The sequence below is a fragment of the Polypterus senegalus genome, chromosome 5 (genome assembly GCF_016835505.1).
Source record: "Polypterus senegalus isolate Bchr_013 chromosome 5, ASM1683550v1, whole genome shotgun sequence".
NCBI lineage: Eukaryota > Metazoa > Chordata > Cladistia > Polypteriformes > Polypteridae > Polypterus > Polypterus senegalus.
Genome location: NC_053158.1, coordinates 73520937 through 73539129, shown reverse-complemented (window position 1 = coordinate 73539129; position 18193 = coordinate 73520937). Strand labels below are relative to the sequence as shown.

At 40.0% G+C, this 18193-nt stretch overlaps 1 protein-coding gene across 3 annotated transcripts in view; it reads right to left on the bottom strand.

Moving 5' to 3' along the window:
- The window catches only part of tmem200ca (transmembrane protein 200C, genome duplicate a), an 88115-nt gene extending 82477 nt beyond the window's left edge, over positions 1-5638 (bottom strand). Inside the window, exon 1 of one of the 3 annotated variants that reach the window (XM_039754809.1) lies at positions 4707-5638. The gene's annotated coding sequence lies outside the window, so the exon portion shown is untranslated. The other 2 variants (XM_039754811.1, XM_039754810.1) reach the window with 2 other exon arrangements.
- Between the last annotated feature and the right edge of the window lie 12555 nt (positions 5639-18193).

The window sequence follows — 18193 nt, the reverse complement described above, 5'->3', positions numbered from 1 at the left end:
TGGGCCACGTTCCAGATTTTTTAACTACTTTATGCTTAATTCTCTATTTATTCAAAGCCTGTTAATTATTTTCTAATAATTTGTGAGGTTCCCTGTGTAAACAAGGAAGAGGACATGGCAGGATCACTTCTTAAAGTATAAAAGCCAAAAGCCTCAGTTTTCCCCTTTGGTTATATCTCCATGATATCTTTTACTTTTCAATTGGCATGTTTTTAATGCTGCTGTGTAAATGGCCTGCTCATCCTCCTCAATGCTCCAATTCGTCTCACAGAGCACTGATGCTGGTTGGCAGGACCACATGAAGTAGCATTTACAGCATTGCATGTACGGTAGAAAAGTTAAATGATTCAGACATGTCCAATACATGATTATCCCTATATAAAACCATACATTTAGCACTAATATATGACTGCCTAATATTTAATTATCTAGAATGAAATGGAAGAGTCAGAGCTTGCTGGGAAAAAAGTGTATTACGCTTCTCCAACAGTGCTGAACTTGGAACACAAATGTGCTTAAAAAGTGAGAAATCATTATCTCAGCAGAGCAAAATCAAAAATCAACATGCTTCTAGCGCTCCATCATGCTAATACAGTAAGTATGACCCATTTCATTCAGATTAGCTACCATGTTTCTGAGCAACCATGTCCATGGAACCTGATCTTGACGCACACATACAGATAGACAGATAAGACACCACTCTGACATATATATGGTGTCACACTCGTGCGCATGGGAGGCAGCTAAAGGGCTTGAGTGACGGCAGTTCTGAGGCATGCCGGGATGTGGCAGAGTGCACTGACTCTTTTTCTCCCTTTCCTGTAGACCCTTCCCGGGAGATTCCACCTGGCTCTCTTGACGTCACTTCCGGGACCGAGCCAATGGAAGGAGACCTTACCGGCTCCGGCCCCTGTGATGTCACGTCCAGGCTCGAACCAACGATTGAAGAACATGGGCCCGATCCTTATGACCTCACTTCCTGTCTTCCCCTTTAAAAGCCTGCTCTTTTTCCCTTTTCCCTCAGTCTCGTTCTGGACTCAGTTGTATGCACATCAGTGCTGTGTATTTGATAAAAAAAAAACGACTTTGCAGCCGGGATACCATATTATACGGGTGGCTGCCCCAAACCTTTATCTGTTTATGTCTCGTTCTTGTGACAATGGATACGTTTATAACATGAAATCTGTTGGAAACATGACTGGAAGTAATGACCCCCATCACAAAACTTTACTATATATGGTAAAAAAATCTACTAATCAGTTTCTACCATGCAGAAAGACCTTAGTAAGCGATTTGTCTGGTGAAAATAAGACTTACAAAAACACAATGACATTAAAGTTACCTGCAGTGTGTCTGTTAGCTATTTATTGCACCTTGAAAGCTTTTGTTTGTGTAACATGATAATACGAGGAGTGTTTTAGAAAAGGAGCAACCGAGTTACATCTAATAGTTACTGCTATGTAACAAAATCTTCAATGATTTGTTTAGTTTTAGTAAGACTTATGAAGTATGAATGACGACACTGGGACTATCTCTATTAATAACCTCCTTCTACCTAAGGCTTTGTTTAGTTTTAATATGACATAACACAAATATCAATAATACAATAAATTCTTCCTATTCAGTCATATACTGCTATTTAAAAAGACATGTGTTTATGTTGCCTATTAATAAAATGGACACTTTTGAATAGTTATACAAATTAGTCAGTTACTGCTATAAAACGAGATCAAAACAAATTTGGGTTTGGTCAATATTTACAAATTACAAATGATGACAGTTTAGAGAAGGGCATCTGAACCATAAAAAGGTGTTGTTTAGTTTTAATATGATTTACAAATAAAAAAACCAAACCTTTAAAAGTGGGGCTACCTACCGGTAGGTCTGTCTATGATACGCTTACTGCTGCCTAACAAGACTTTAAGAAAGGCACAGCAATAAGAATGCAATTTTGAACAGGGGCTCCCCAATTCAATCCATTAGTCAGTTACTGCTCTGTAACGCTTTGTTAGGCCTTCACAGGACTTATGGGCCATCGGAGTGGTGGCTCTGAGGCTAGGGGTCTGCGCTGGCAATCGGAAGGTTGCCGGTTCGAATCCCGTGAATGCCAAAAGGGACTCTGCTCTGTTGGGCCCTTATCCTGCAATTGCTGAGCGCTTTGAGTAGTGAGAAAGTGCTATATAAATGCAAAGAATTCTTCTTATTGTTATTGGTCACTCACTGCTTCATAAAAAGACTTCAGTGAAGGCTTTACGCATAAGATGTTACACCAACATTTTAGAATGAGTCTACCTGATTCCTAAAAAAAAAAAGAGTTTAACAAATGCTGCATTTGGTTTCTATAAGACTTACAAAGCACTTTTTACTACAGCAGCTACCTATAGAGCATCAATTAGTCGGTTACTGCTCGGTAAAAAAGACCTTATTGGAGGCTTCATTTGTGTTACACAGCACTGAGTGACTAATAGATGTTCCCCTTAAAGCCCAGTTCTAGTGCCCAATCCATCCACAGGTATGTACTTACAGTATACAGTATGTTGGGAAACTATTAACACAGCTAAATGAAAAATCACGAAGCCATGGCAGTATTTTGAGATCATCAAAAGACATTCAACTAAAATAAACAAAAACGATAAATCAATAGCAAGGCACAATGAAGTGAAACAAACAGTTCTAGAAATAAAAAATGAAACTATCACTAGAGTTTCACTGTGCTCTGTTTTTTTTTTTATTTGTCCATTTATTCTTTGCTCTGCCAAATTCCATTCAAGCAAACTGCGTCTATGACCGCATATCTTCTTGAGGGCTAGTGGTAGGCAATGTTATACCGGTATATGTGTGTGTACTGCATAAATAATATATATTTATGTACATTTTAATATTATTTCCTACCCTGTTATGGACTGGACACAAATACTGTATATCACCATATAACATGACATTCTAAAGTTAAATAGAGGCAGTAATGGTCTGAAATCTCCAACCTCCTTTCTAAAGCCAGGGTGGCCTGGTAGCATAGTGGTTAGCACATGACTAGGTTCAAACCCTGGCCCAGCCACTGATCTGTGGCATTGGCTCCTTCTCCTCTTGTCTTTATAGGTTTGTTTCTCTCAAGTGCCACTAGTTTATGTCCCAAAGATGTACAGATTATTCAGTTGACCCCTCTCTCTCTCTCTAAACTGGATTGTGATGACCCAGAGTCCCATTCAGGGCCAGTTTCTGCCTTGCACCCAATTCTGCTGCAAAGCTACCCAGTTTCGCTTAACACTGAATTGTTATGCAGCCTCAGAAAATGAATGTAATTATAGAGCTGATAGTAAAATTATACACTGCCGGTGCATTAAAAATGGAAAATACAATCACCCCATATAATCATATCACTACATACTTGAGCTGCAGTTTACATTTATGAATGCATTTTAAACCCAAGTTTGACCTTTATTGTAATCAACAGACAGAAATGAAAACAATAATTCATTCGTTTTACAAACCTGCTTATCTCAGCTGAGAGTCATGCAGGTCGCAGGGGGACAAACCTGTCCTAGCAGCATCAGGCTCAAGGCAGGAAACAACACAGCAAAGAAATCACATTAATCCGACTGATCTCTGTTTATTAAAACCGATAGCTTGGCACTGCTACAGACCACGATAACTGCACATTATGCATTTATTAACATAATGCACATGTTAATGTGTTTGCTACATATTAACACATCTACAGCATAACACGCTCACGTTGGAGAAAAGAGAGCGATCGTCGCCCTGACGAGGCATTTGGTAAATGCCCGACTATGAAGCCATAAACGCTCCTCCATATTCCCACATATTCACATACGTGCACCTGCACCTCTGCCGAGTTACACACAGTCCTTGTTAACTTGACGTTTACTCATCTACACAAACACCTCAGCATTTTGTACTCGCCGGCCGCATAACTCTACACAAACAGGGAGCTCCCTGTCCACACACCGATCCTTGTCAGAGCGCCGATCTACCCTGCGTCATGCCCACCGAAGGGGCACTGCCAAGGGTTTAAACGCCCCGGTCGTTTATACACTTTACCTCTGTTGTCGTTTTCCGATTTGCGTGATGATTGTGCGGTTCAGGGATAAGCGATTCATATTGCCCAATATCCCCTATTGTGAAGGCTTTTCTTCTTCCTTTGTAAATGCCCCGTTTCTCCACATAACCACAAACATACGAGTCTCCTCTAATAATAAAGAAAGATAAGAAAGCGATCGTCCCTTCTTCCTTTCTCGCCCTCGGCTATTTTTGAACCTTAGCTGATGTGATTAAATGAAGCCCTAAAATGTTAACGGAGGCTTGAAGATACGCAATGCTTGCGACCCTTCCGACTACCTGCACGCGTGATGTCTTTGTTGTTAAAGTCGTTACATCACGGCTCGTGTTTCTTTTCAAGCCCAGGGCACATCTTACATGTTAAAACTATCGCTAAGACGAACACTTTTAACAGTATGCCCGGTTCAAAGATTATTGATCTAATTGTGCTTACTGCACCTGAATAACGCCTCTTTCCACGAAGCGCGATTCAAAGGGACACCTGCCCGCAGCACCGCACCTGCCGCCCCGCTCCATCTTACCTCCGCAACTTGCCATATTAGCTGCTCGCATAGCCGAGCTCTCGAATTCTTTGCATTTATGATTTTTCCAATAATTGCAGCGCTTCATGTCAAGGCTGAACTTACCGAGGAAGACGAGATGCAATTGGCCAGCGGAGAAAGAGCGATATTCCAGTGTTCTCGGTTATTCGGAAAGTTTCTTTCTTCATGGCGCACAGACGGCCCGCGTTCTCCTGGAGGATAATCCCAGCAATCCACTGCTGTAGCTCCCAACACACTCCCGCTCCTGTGGTCCGCGCGCAGCAGGAGCAGCGGCCACGCAAGCGTAAGTTTTCCCACGGACGTCTAGCATGTCTCCCGGAGGCTGGCTGGCGCAGCCGCGTCTGTCAGAGGTCGGCGCCTCCGCTTTGCCAGACTCGGAATGGCGCTGCCGCCTGACGGGGGGATCCTGCTGCTTTTCCCCTGGATCTCTGCTGCTGCTGCTGTTGCTATGATACAGGAGTGGTGACGGACATAAGCTGCTGCAGGATGTGAATAATTGTCTTTAACTCCCCTTTTTAGTTGCGGGTCCCTTCATTAAATCCACCATGGGATTCGGGGTGAAGAGGGCGTGGACAGTCCTTGGGCACTGCGGGTCATCTAAGGGGAAAACAGTTTCATCGGGCCGTCGGCACAAGTAATGGAAAATCCAGTTTGCGGTGAAGATGTTGGAAACTCGGGTGACTTTCATGCATTCAATTGCTGAAGTTGTGCCACTCTGCTCTACCCAAAGCGATCTGTGTTGAGGAAGGACAGCTGGAGCTACAAACCGCTACTGATGACTATCTTGGTTTTAGGTGAGCGCAGGTCTTGCAAATTAACGTAACGTACACCACAATCATTTGCACAGATCCGAAGCTGGAGCTGAAAATAACCGCGCCGTCTGCGTGGGATTTGACAACATCCCACTGGGGGAAGGGAGGGAAAGAGGCGTAGCGCTTCTGCATCTGAGGATCGCGCTCGTTGCTTCACGTCTTATTACAAGGCACGGTGTTTCATTTCGAGCTGACATTTTTTTTTTTCTTACCTGTTATTTTTTTCAGTACTATTACTGCTTACAGGAACGCAGCTGGATCGATCTGCGTTTAATGCATCGTCGTAACCAATGCCTTACCATCGCTGTATTTTGACAAAGAGTAAATTGCGGGTTTTGTTAATCCGAACTGGAATCCTCCTCTATTTCTGACTAAGCAAAGTAACAATAAAAAGAAACAAATACCTCATTTACCCGAACCAGTTCATTGGCTGAAATTTATACCATTCACCATTTTTCCTTTTGTGATAACCCTGTGCCTGGCAGGCAGAAATCGAAATTGAAAATCTACACTTTTGTAAGATTGTATTGGAAACTCGCGTGAAGCGGTACCTGGCATATGTTCTGCGCTGTTAATTCTTTGCAGTGGACCGACAAATTAGATCAGATTTCCGTTACTTCAGCGCTTTGTGCTCCTGGTGGTTTGAGATGCCTGGACCCGGGGCAGTTGGTATATTTTTAAAGAAATTCCCCATTAAATATTTTTAATCAGCAAAGTATACTTGGCAATATGTTTTACCTTGAGTCCCAAAATGGATGTTTGTATGGTTTTGTACACTGAGATAATTTAGTAGGTGAAAATGGAATGCCAATTCTGTACGTTTGTAGTTTCTCGAGATATCCTGTTATCTAGTAGGATGCGTTTTCGCGATAATGTGCCTCTTTTGATGTAATTCGAGCGTATTCCGTTTAATTACAGGGATATTATCAGTCCTGCATCCAGGATGCGATCTTCTTTAATGCGCCTATGGAAAAGTGTCCAGTAGACTGACCCTCACCGAAGTCTTGTTATTTAAATCATGCGTTTGCAATGTCTGGTGTGTCATGCTGCATTCAGTCACTCCGATTGTATAAGAAGTAGTCTCAGGTGCCCGCGAAAGGATGTGGTGCACCTCTGCGTTAACTACTTTAGAGGGAGATGCTCACATAGAGTGGTTTATACAGAAAGTTACGCGATTATGAAGTACACATTATCAAAATAATCCAGGATGCACTTGTTCACATAATGGAATGTGGAAATATGGAATAAAGTGCCAAACAACGTAGGGAAGTAGGCATGTGCTGAAGACGTCAGGACAATTTAGGTTTTCGCTAAGAAAACAATTAATGGATTGAAATGTGTATTCTCTTTTTTATAAAATGCAGTGACTTTTTTGCCTAAAAATTCTGGTAGAGTCCTACCAGAATTTTTTTATATGGGCAGAATGCTATCACGTCAAAATGAAGTTATCTAATAATATATGTCCCTCTTTTGCTTATGATTGGCTAAACAGGCAGGTTCGCGCACATTTCACATCACGGAATCAATCAAATACTTCTATTATAATCTCATTACTGTTACAGTCTCTTATAGTTACTTCATCATCGGTCAAACTGCGGCCATATCGACACAGGTGGCGCAGTGATAACGCTAGTGTTTCGCAGTAAGGAGATTAATGGGTTCGCTTAGTGGGTCCTCCCTGCGTGGAGCGCTTTGAGTAGTGACAAAAACGGTATGTAAATGTATATAAATATTATTATATAGTTCCCAAAAAACGAGTGCCTATCCACAAGGAAAAGACTATGGACTGCCAAAACTGAAATGGCAATAACTCAAGTTCAGAAATCAAATCTTGCAAATACGATGCTATTGTTATTTCTGACCATGCACCTATGATCTTGGAGCTAAAATTACTAAGCCCCATACACTCAACCCGCAGATGGCGCCTCAACCCGCTTCTATTAGCTGACGAGAATTGTACTGAATTTATATCCAAACAAATCAAATTCTTTCTAGAGACAAATACATCCCCCGAGATCTCTGCAGGAATACTCTGGGAAACTCTTAAGGCCTTCTTAAGAGGACAGATTATCTCATATCTTTCCCACAGAAATAAATCCGAAGCCAAGAAAGTAGCAGAGATAAAAAGCGAAATTACTAGAATAGATGAAGAACATGCCAGACTACCAAGCGAGACTCTACATAGGAGGAGGCAGGCTCTACATTCAAAACTAAACCTCTTGACAACTAAAGAAACTGAACAACTAATCTACAAATCCAGACATCATTACTATGAACATGGGGAGAAAGCTAATAAGCTTTTAGCTCAACAAATTCACAAGCAAGAAGTGCGCAACGCAATCTCGGTAATCACTAACACGAACGGAGATAAAATCGAACACAAAAATATAATGCACACTTTCAGAGACTACTATAAATCCCTATATACTACTGAGTTTAAAGAAGACAATACACAATCTAATACATTTCTGGATACATTACAGATACCACAAATAGACACTTTTTAGGACCGGATAAACCTCTGGTGTTATCAGAATTACTAGATGCTATAAAGTCACTCCAAGGTGGAAAGCAGCAGGCCCTGATGGCTACCCTGCAGAGTTTTACAAGAAATTCTCCTCAGCTAGCTCCCTCCTATTAGCAACATTTACAGAAGCCAGAGATAACCAATCTCTTCCACAAACCTTTACCAAGCACTAATCACTGTCTTTCCAAAACAAAATAAGGACTTATTACAATGTGCATCATACAGACCAATTTCACTTCTGAATAACGACGTTAAAATACTCTCTAAAATCATAGCTAGAAGGATGGAGAAAGTGCATCCCTCGGTAATATCACAAGACCAAACTGGATGTATTAGGGGCCGACACTTATCTTCAAATCTTCGACCTGTTTAATGTAATATACTCACCAACTAAATCAAACACCCCAGAAATATTATTATCATTGGATGCAGAAAAGCATTCGACATGATTGAATGGAAATACCTTTTACTACATTGGAGAAGTTTGGGTTTGGCCCAACATTTGTGCATGGATTAAATTACTGTATACTAACCCAGAAGCTTCAGTTTGCATCAACAACATTTGCTCAGACTACTTTAAACTAGAACGTGGCACTAGACAAGGATGCCCTTGTCACGCTGCTGTTTGCATTGCCATTGAACCACTGGCAATACATTGTCGAAATACTGATCAGATAAAGGGGATTAGCAGAGAAGGACTGGAACAGAAAATCTCATTATATGCAGATGATATGGTACTGTATATATCGGACCCAGAAAATTCTGTGCCTGCAGTCTTAGCAGCACTCACAGAATTTCAAAAGATCTCTGGTCTCAGAATTAATCTGAATAAAAGTGTACTCTTTCCAGTGAATTCTCAAGCATATAATATTAGATTAGACCCTACCTTTTATCATTGCAGAACAGTTTAAATACCTCGGGGTAAACATCACAAGTAAACATAAAGCTCTTTATCAACAAAATTTCGCGTCTGCATGGAAAAAATTAAACAAGACTTGCATAGATGGTCAACCCTTCATCTCACACTAGCTGGAAGAATTAACACTGTTAAGATGAATATTCTTCCTAAGCTCCTTTTTATTTCAAAACATCCAATATACATTAATAAATCATCCTTAAGCAATTAGATTCAACAATAACCTCATTTATTTGGAATTCAAAACATCCACGCATCAAAAGAGCGACCCTACAAAGACAAAAGGCAGAAGGCGGCATGGCTCTACCTAACTTCCAGTTTTATTACTGGGCAGCAAATATACAGGCGATAAGAACCTGGACACAAATAGAAGAACATACACAGGCTTGGACCGCAATAGAAGTAAAATACTGCAGTACTTCTTTGTATTCCTTGCTCTGTGCTCCAATAAACACACGTTATCGGCAATACACTAATAACCCAATTGTGCTCCACTCACTTAGAATCTGGAACCAATGTAGAAAGCATTTTAAGACGGAGAAGCTTCTATCTGTGGCACCTCTGCAAGAGAACCACCTCTTTCAACCTTCACAAACATATGCAGTTTTTAATATCTGGAAAAATTTGGAATTAACTTGCTTAGAGATCTTTATATAGACAACGTCTTTGCATCCTATGAACAATTACATTCCAAATTTAACATTCCAGCTACACATTTCTTTCACTATCTTCAAATCAGGAACTTTGTTAAACAGAACCTTCCAGATTTTCCTCATCTTGCACCCTCATCCATGCTGGAAAAATATTGCTCAATCTCAAGGACTTAGACTCCATCTCTACAATATATAAAATCATTTTACAATCCCTTCCTTTCAAAGATCCAAGAGGACACTGGGAAAAGATCTCTCAATATATCAGAAAAGGAGTGGAAAGTAGCAATGCAGAGAATTCACTCGAGCTCCATATGCGGAAAGCATACAATTATACAACTTAAAATTATATATCGAGCACATCTGTCTCGACTAAAACTCTCCAAAATGTTTCCAGGGCATGATCCAACCTGAACGTTGCAACCAAGTCTCAGCCTCACTGGGTCACATGTTCTGGGCCTGCACCAAATTAACATTATTCTGGACAAAAATTTTAATTACCTTTCAGACAGCCTTGGACTCACAATCCCTCCCAACCCATTAAAAGCTGTTTTTGGGGTTCTTCCAGAGGGGCTTAAAGTGGAGAAAGACAAACAAATTGTGATTGCATTCACTACACTGTTGGCACGCAGACTTATTCTGATAAACTGGAAGAACCCAAACTCTCCTCTTTTAAGTCAGTGGGAAACCGATGTGTTATATTATTTGAAATTGGAAAAATCAAATACTCAGTTAGAGGATCCGTACAGACTTTTTTCAAAACATGGCAGGATCTAATCAGTAATATTTTAAAATAAGTTCATAAAGCACAGAGAATTTATTAATTTAGGTATGTTTACAAGCCTTAAATTTAACGTCGTTTGGCTTGCTCTCTCTCTTAGGGGTGGGGATCGATCTGTTCTTAACTCAGTTTTTCTTTTTGTAAAAACTTGATTGCTTTGTATGGATTGCAATAAAATTAATAAAAAAAAAAAAAGAAATCAAAATGAAAATAAGATGTCACAGAAGTATAGAACAACACTGCCCTGCACGACTCAACTACACGCGGCACGCCCAGTAGCTGCACTAACTATTGTGGCGCCAGGTGTTTGGTGGTTAGTACAAAGCCTGCAAACAATTTACCTTCCGCACCCTGGGCTTTGTGCTTCTTCAAATTATTTTCAAATCATTTGTAATTTTCCTCAGTGCGGATAAATATAAAGATGCAGCTGAAAATCTTGAGAACGATTCAATCTTGAAAATTGACTAGATTTTTTTTTTTGTTCAAATTACACTTCCGTTATCTTTAAATGAATTAATAGTACTGGACATTTCTTAGTTACAGTGGAACCTCGGGTCACGAACGTCTCGGAACACGTACAAATCGGTTTACGACCAAAAAGTTTGCCAAACTTTTGCATCTGTTCACGACCACAGACTCTGTATACGAACAAGCCAGTTTCCCTTACGGTTTGTGCTAGCCGATGATTTCCGCACGTGTTCAGTCTCTCCCTGTGCAGCGAGACAGAGACACACACAGGAGAGACCGCTGGAGGCATAAGGCTTGTTTTTAAAGAGACAGATCCAAGCATTGTTTTAACCTCGTATTTAATGAAGACTTTTTTTCTATTGGAATTTAACCTCCACTTCTGTTTACAGCGATCGATTTGTAGCGTGCATTGTTGCAATGTTACTTTTCTTGGTGAATTATTAAATTAAGGATTTTTCAAATGTTCATTTTTTTCCCTGTGCTTAAAACTCATTTTACAAAAAGTGTTTTTAGCGAGCGGTTCATAGCGTTACAGCGTGAACTCTTGCAGTGTTAGTTTTCTCTGTCGTTCAAGGTTTTTTCAGTGTTATTCAATGTTTTTACATTTAGTTTACTATTACGCTGTGCATTCTATGGTGTTATTAACTATATTTGTGCTTAAAAATCTTTAAAAAAAATATATTTACATACAGTGTGTACGGTCTGGAACGGATTAATTGTATTTACATACAATCGCATAGGGGAAATTACTTCGGTTCACGAATTATGGTTCCACTGTTTCTCCTTCCTGTCTTGCATCGATTGATAAATTCACAAACCCAAAAACAAAACAGGTGCGGTTTAAGGCACGCCCACTGCTTTCTTATTGGATCATTGGCTCCTTACGTCGGCCAATGGAAGAGCGTTTTCCCTTTAGCGAAAACTACAAGTGTCAGTTTTAAGAAGTGAAAATAGTTGCAATTTTAAAGTACTTTAAATACATTTAATTTTAGAAAAAAAAGCAATTTAAAGGTTCATTAGAATGAACGCTTCTGATAGGGAGTTGGCATAAATGGGAGCCGTGCGAATCTTGTCAGACTGCGAGACCCATTCATTAATGATTTTTTTATGGAGAAAATTATTCTTGTATTAAAAATAAAGACAAAAATGTATATACACATGTGAATTCACGAAGAATTTTTTTCAATTGAAAACGGCCTTGTAGCAACCTTGATTACAGATGTCGGCCGATTTGGTTATTTATTGATTATTTGCGCCTTCGTTGTCAGATTGGCCGATGCTCTGTCGGTTCGTCCAGCTTTGTTGAATTGTGCCACTGATTCACACGCAATTAGGCTATGTGAAAAGAGTGGATTGGGCATCACTTTTCATTTTGGGATATTTCTCTTGAAATCATGCACGATTTTATAAAGACTAGAAATGTCTAATTGTATTACCATGTCGTTTTAATTTTTGAAACTGTCTCCTCAGTGCTCTTTCCCCTTTCCCCAATTTCTTTCCAAACCATGGCAGTGAAATATCACACGACCACTTCATTTTAAAAGCTTTGAAACATGTCAGTTTCACAGGTAGTTTCAGTTCATTCAACTAATGACTTTGCAGTTGTAACTGCTGCTACAAAATTGTTAATAAAATTGGGCAAAGCAGTAGATTTCAAACAATTACGGATGATAAAAGAGTCTACAAAAGAAAAACACAAATGAGTGTCCGAAACAGCAATGTAGAGGTGGGATAACTGCAGTATTGTAGTGCTGCTGGGTCTGTATCTGTGAAGTATAAACTTCTAAGGAGGCAACGGACTGTCCAACCTGAAGAAGTCGGCTCTAAAAATCTGAACAGTGTAGTGGCAACAGCAGTGGAGATGCCAATGGTCATTTTTAGGGCCACTCATGGGCAATTGGCATAACAATGCTAACTCCATTCCGCAGTCACTCGTAACCCCTGTGTTTTTACAGTAATGGCAGCGGTTGTGAAAAGAGCAGACTAACAGTCCCGAGACGGAGGACTACTTTAGCACTACTGCTGGTGGACACATCAATTACTGTCATGATGGCTCACTTCGGGCAGGAGAAACTAGATCTCCTTACACCCATTGGACTTCGTGGCAGATGGAGCTTGTGTTACCCTCGAGAGCAAGTTTCAGTTCAACGTTTGGGAGAGACTTTTTAATCTGAAAATTGCACTCTTCACAAGTGAATGATGGGGAGAAGGTGGGCCCAAATATGAAAAAGACTCTTCGGGTTTCCTGTTTATGTGCAAGTTTATAAATAACAAAGTAACTATTTAACAATATAGTAGCAAAAGAGCATTTGGTTTGCATGTTTTGAGCCCATAGGTAAAAGACATCTTGATTATTTGACAAGAGTGACACGTTTTTCTTTTTTCCTTTTTACCATGGACATTTTTTTTTACATTGCTTGCCATTGTACAGAACTGGTGACTATTGAGTTCTGTTATGTGATAAACTTATTTATCTCCAGTCTGTAAGAAAGCATGAGATTATATTTTGTTATTTGCTACCACAAAGTACATTGAGTACATAGCATATAAACAGTTTTATTTTTGAGTGGAGTATCCCTTTAATTTCCGGTGCTTATTACGCTGCTGTCACCATCCATCAAGTCTACTGTGATTTTTTAATATAGCATGTTTTTAATTTTATTCCACTTAAAATGTTTCCCAGTTTGATTTCATATTGTTCTGTTTGTTCTGTGATGGGACATACTGTTATTTACTATTGTAAGTTATCTACAGTCAATCAAAAAGATAGAAAGATGGAGTACACATTGGGTTTTGGTTTATTCTAAAATTATAAGGTGGATGATGCACTAATACAGGCTAACAGTTGCTGTAGCTCTTTCCGCCCCAGTGTATAATTACTTCCATATCTTACCATTTTCAAAAGTCATTGTTGTATTTGGGCTATGCAATAGAGTCTTCCAAGTTCTAGCTCCACCCCTTCCTGTGATGCCATGGCTACTTGATGATGCCACCCATGGCCCACTAAACTGGTCAGAACCAGTTCATTTTGGGAGATATTTTTGGCAGCCTTTCAGATTTTCCAACTTTTTACATCATTTCGACTACACCTTTATGTGGATCCTAGCGTTGTACAGGATGGTATCAGACAGATCTGTTATTGTGGAAGGCCATCTGGCCATCTTGTGTTCGTCTTGTCAACCTGCTAGGCTTGTCCATTAACTTAAAATTAGAAAAACATACTGTTTTACATTCAAATATAATGTATTTTTGCGTATCATATAAGAATTAAACAGGCAGTTTTTGATTGACAGGCACCCTTCTGGCGAGTATGATTTGATTTATACTCAGATTAGTTTGTAGGCACTAATAGTAATTCCAGATTACTTTAGGCGGGAGCTTGTATGTATGTTTGATGTTGTTAATTTCGATTGTTGATAATTACAAACCAGACATCATCAATTTAGAAAGGCTTATATTATAGTTCCCTTACTCTGAAATTACTTTCTTCTTTGACTACAGTTTGGATATTAAAAAATGATTTAAATCAAATCCCAGCTACTTTAATTACAGACAAGGCTGGAAGGGACTTAAGTGTCTCAGTCTGGTATTGCAGTGAAGGAATGCCACATCAGTGATGACAGAATGAAGAGAACAAGTTGCTAAGAAATTAAGGAAGGACACATTAATAAAAAAAGGTTAAACTCCAAAAATAATACTTTATTCGGCTTCACTGAAAACAGTGTGAATGATTATTTCTGTCTGTCATATTCTCTCATTCTCCCTGTGTGCCGTGCTCACCACAGTGTTTTTATTGCTTATACTGTACATCCAGTACATGTGTTGTCTGCTTCGGTGATGCTGTAATCTGGCGTTTAGCGTGTGATTAATGTGGCTCAGGGGTGTTAAACTCCAATCCAAGAGGCAGTGGTGTGACAATGCAAGTCCGCTCCATACTCCCATCTTACGTTCGGGAGCCCTGAACCCGACACCATTGGTAAAGTCACCAAGATGAGCTGACAAATGAGGATACTTCTCAAATGAAGCCAGGGGATATTTCCCAAAGTGCCAAAGTGCTTTTATTACAAACAAACATCAAAACAGTGTCCAAAGTGCAGTGCTTCATAGTTTCTATAAATAATCCATAACAAACAAGTGTTCAGTTGTGATAAAAACAATAAATAAATCCTTTAAAATTCGAGGTTAAAAATGCAGTCTCACTCTTCCCGGTCGTAGTCCTCCTCCGTCTCTCATTCTCCCCGACTCACCCATTACTCCTGCGGCTGGGGGAGACCCAACAGCCACAAGCTCCATTCAGCCGACTTCCGTCTTGGCTTCCATTAAGGACATCACTGCCAGACTGTCCGAGTTCGGCTCTCCGCCCTTCATCTTTCGTGCTCACGTACTCGCTCCTCAGATCCCTCGGGAGGACGCCTGCCATACTCAACCCACTCCCATAGAACATTTAGTGGGTCGAACTAGCGCCTGGACCGCCACAACCTAACGCTCCTTCACGGGGCTCCAACTCGTGCTGTCTCCTCCTTAGAGGCGGCCAGATCGTAGCTGCTAAGACGGCTCTTTTCATGTCCTTTGACCTCCTTTTTCTTTGCCTTGATCAATCTCTCTCTCCATCTCAAGTTCCCAATTCATCTCCCCCTTCCTTTGTGCCGGCCTATATATATATATATACCTGCGTCTCTGTGGGCGCAGCGCCTTAATTACATGCTGCAGGAAGCCAATGAAGCAATCGCGAACGATCACACCCACACGTGCAGGTGCAACTCGCTTCAACTACTTCAATTAACTCTCTGTAGCTGTGCAATTGTGCCCATGGAGAGCGACACAGCATTACGGATTCAATCCTGGCCCCTTGTTTTTGAAGCCGCTGACCCGTTATACCACAAGTGGCAGCAGGTTTTTCTTTCCTGCCACTTTCAATACAATAGAATACAATTTATTTTTTGTACAACACTCTTCACTGAGTGCAGGTGGAGAGCACTATGAACAGTTCTCAATTAAAATACAAATATACATTATACTAGTTTCTACATACAGAACTGGTATACATGTAAATGCAGATTTTTTAAAACACACAAAGGACAAGGTAGAAACTGGTTAAATATAAATGGAAATGAACAATATCTGTCCATCAATTAACTGATTAACTATTAACAATGGTGGAGATTAAAACTGTAAATGAGAAAGTCAAAACTAAAGTCACAGTCCTGGAGACCTCGGCTAGCTGGCTGCCTACCCGCCCCTGTGTTGTCTATAGTGCAGTCTGATGAGAGAATCTTTCCATCCAATGATTCCAATGTTCCTTTGTCTGAGATGACTTTTCCAAATACAGGAGCACAGTACTGTAGAGCAGTGGTACCAAGTGCCACATCCACGTACCAACAAGAGAAACAGAACAGAGTAATGGTTTCTAAATATTGTGATACTTATATGTTTCTACAAATAACTAACACACAGCTAATCCACAGCTCTAGTTAAGGTATGCTAGACTAAAGTAGAAAATCTTCAGCCTGGATTTAAAAGATAAGACTGAAGATGCATCTCTTAAACAGGGTGGCCCACAAAAAAAGAATCAATCCCATGACGTTTCAAAAAGGGTACGTAAACATGCTGAAATGGGCACAGAGATGTACTGATTCACAAGGAGATCACTTTTGGTATCTTCTGTAAATGTGACTACCAGGTTTGATCATTTTACTCTTTACCACGTAATGAAGTCATCTCAGTGGAGGCAGGCTACTTTTTTGTGGGCCACTCAGTATTAGCAGGCAAACCATTCCACAGCTTTGGGCCCTGTAACTAAAAGCTCAACCTCCCACTGTTATTTAATAATCCTTGGCATCTTGAGTAGGCTGGCATCTTGAGATCTCAAAGTGCACTCTGGTTTGTAAGTAATGAGAAGCACAGATAAGCAAGCAGGGCCACAAGTTAAAAGTAGGGTTTTCAAATCAGCCCAAATTTTAAATGGCAGCCAGTATAAGGACTTGAGAACTGGAGTTATGTGTTTGTATTTTCTGGTTTGTGTAATTAAATGAAAGCTGCGTAAAGAATGATTTGAACAGGCAGTGAATAATGCATTGCAGTACTCAATCCTACTAGAAACAAATGCATGATTTAATTCCTCCGTATCTTGCATCTTTAGAAAACACCCTACACTTCCACGTTCTTTCCATCTTCCTTTAAGATAGAAAAACATGCTTAGGACAGTTTTATAATGTGTGTTTGAAATGACTAACTAGTGTCAAAAATAAAAATCGAATTGTGTGCTGATTCATCAAAACTAAAGCTGATTCCAGCCGAGTTGAAGATTGACAGAATGTTGTTGCAGTCAGCATGAGTTCCTCCCCTAACTGACCTTTTTTTCTGTATTATGACAAATGTATGTCTCTTATCCTTTGGTTATCAAGCAATTTAGATTTTGCTTCAATACTAAATTTATAAGATGCCTCACAACATGGAATCGGGGTAACAGCTACAAGACAGTAACAGGTGGGATAAACAACAGTCTGAAATTTATGATCAAAAGGCAGTGGCCTGGATTGTTCTCTGGTCAGTCAGCATGGCAGTTTTGTTGCCATATTTTGGGAAAAAACAAGAGATCCTCCCCAGTTAGGATAAAGCATCTGCCTTGAAAAATCTAGGCCTTTCCCAAAAAATCATCTCAACTGTTCACAAAGGGTATGCTTTTATTTACACACCATGTTTGTAACCAGCAGTGAAAGGAGAGCAATCTGCTGTAAACACATCCCCGCTATATAATCTTGCAATAGACACAGTTACATTTCAACATTGTTTTAGCTTTGGTGCATAAAGATATGAAGTTCCTCTTTAATACCTCAGATTACTGCAAACATATAATAAGGTAGACACTTCATTGTTGGCCAGAAGGTCCCATTTTGCCTCTTTGTTGGATATATTCACCTTTGGGGGACATTTAACTTTAACTTCAGGATTAACATAATTTGAAATTTTTACATTCCGCACTATGGAGTGGCCAATTATGAGTGCTTTGTTGTTATCAGCCTCAACAGACATGAGCCTGAGGGCCGAGAATTTGTTCTGAGTCCAAATTGGTGACCTTGGTGCCAAGGGACTAAATTTTGACTTCTTAGGGCGGGGATATACTTAATGCTACAGAACGCATGAGTCTGAGGATGCTGCTACTATGCAAACAGTGTACTTAGGTCAGGTTTATATTTTACTCAACATAAAGTGTGCACCTGCTGACGCAACTACTACGCAAGTGGGGTACAATTTATACTGCGCAAATCTGGAGGATTTCACCAGGTGGTAGAGATATCATCACGGTAAGAAAGCAAACTTCAGCTTCGCTGTGTTGTGAATTGCCCAAGACATCCATTAAATTCCCAGGATACTTTGCCACAATATCTCTGAAAAGGATGGATGTTTAATGATTACA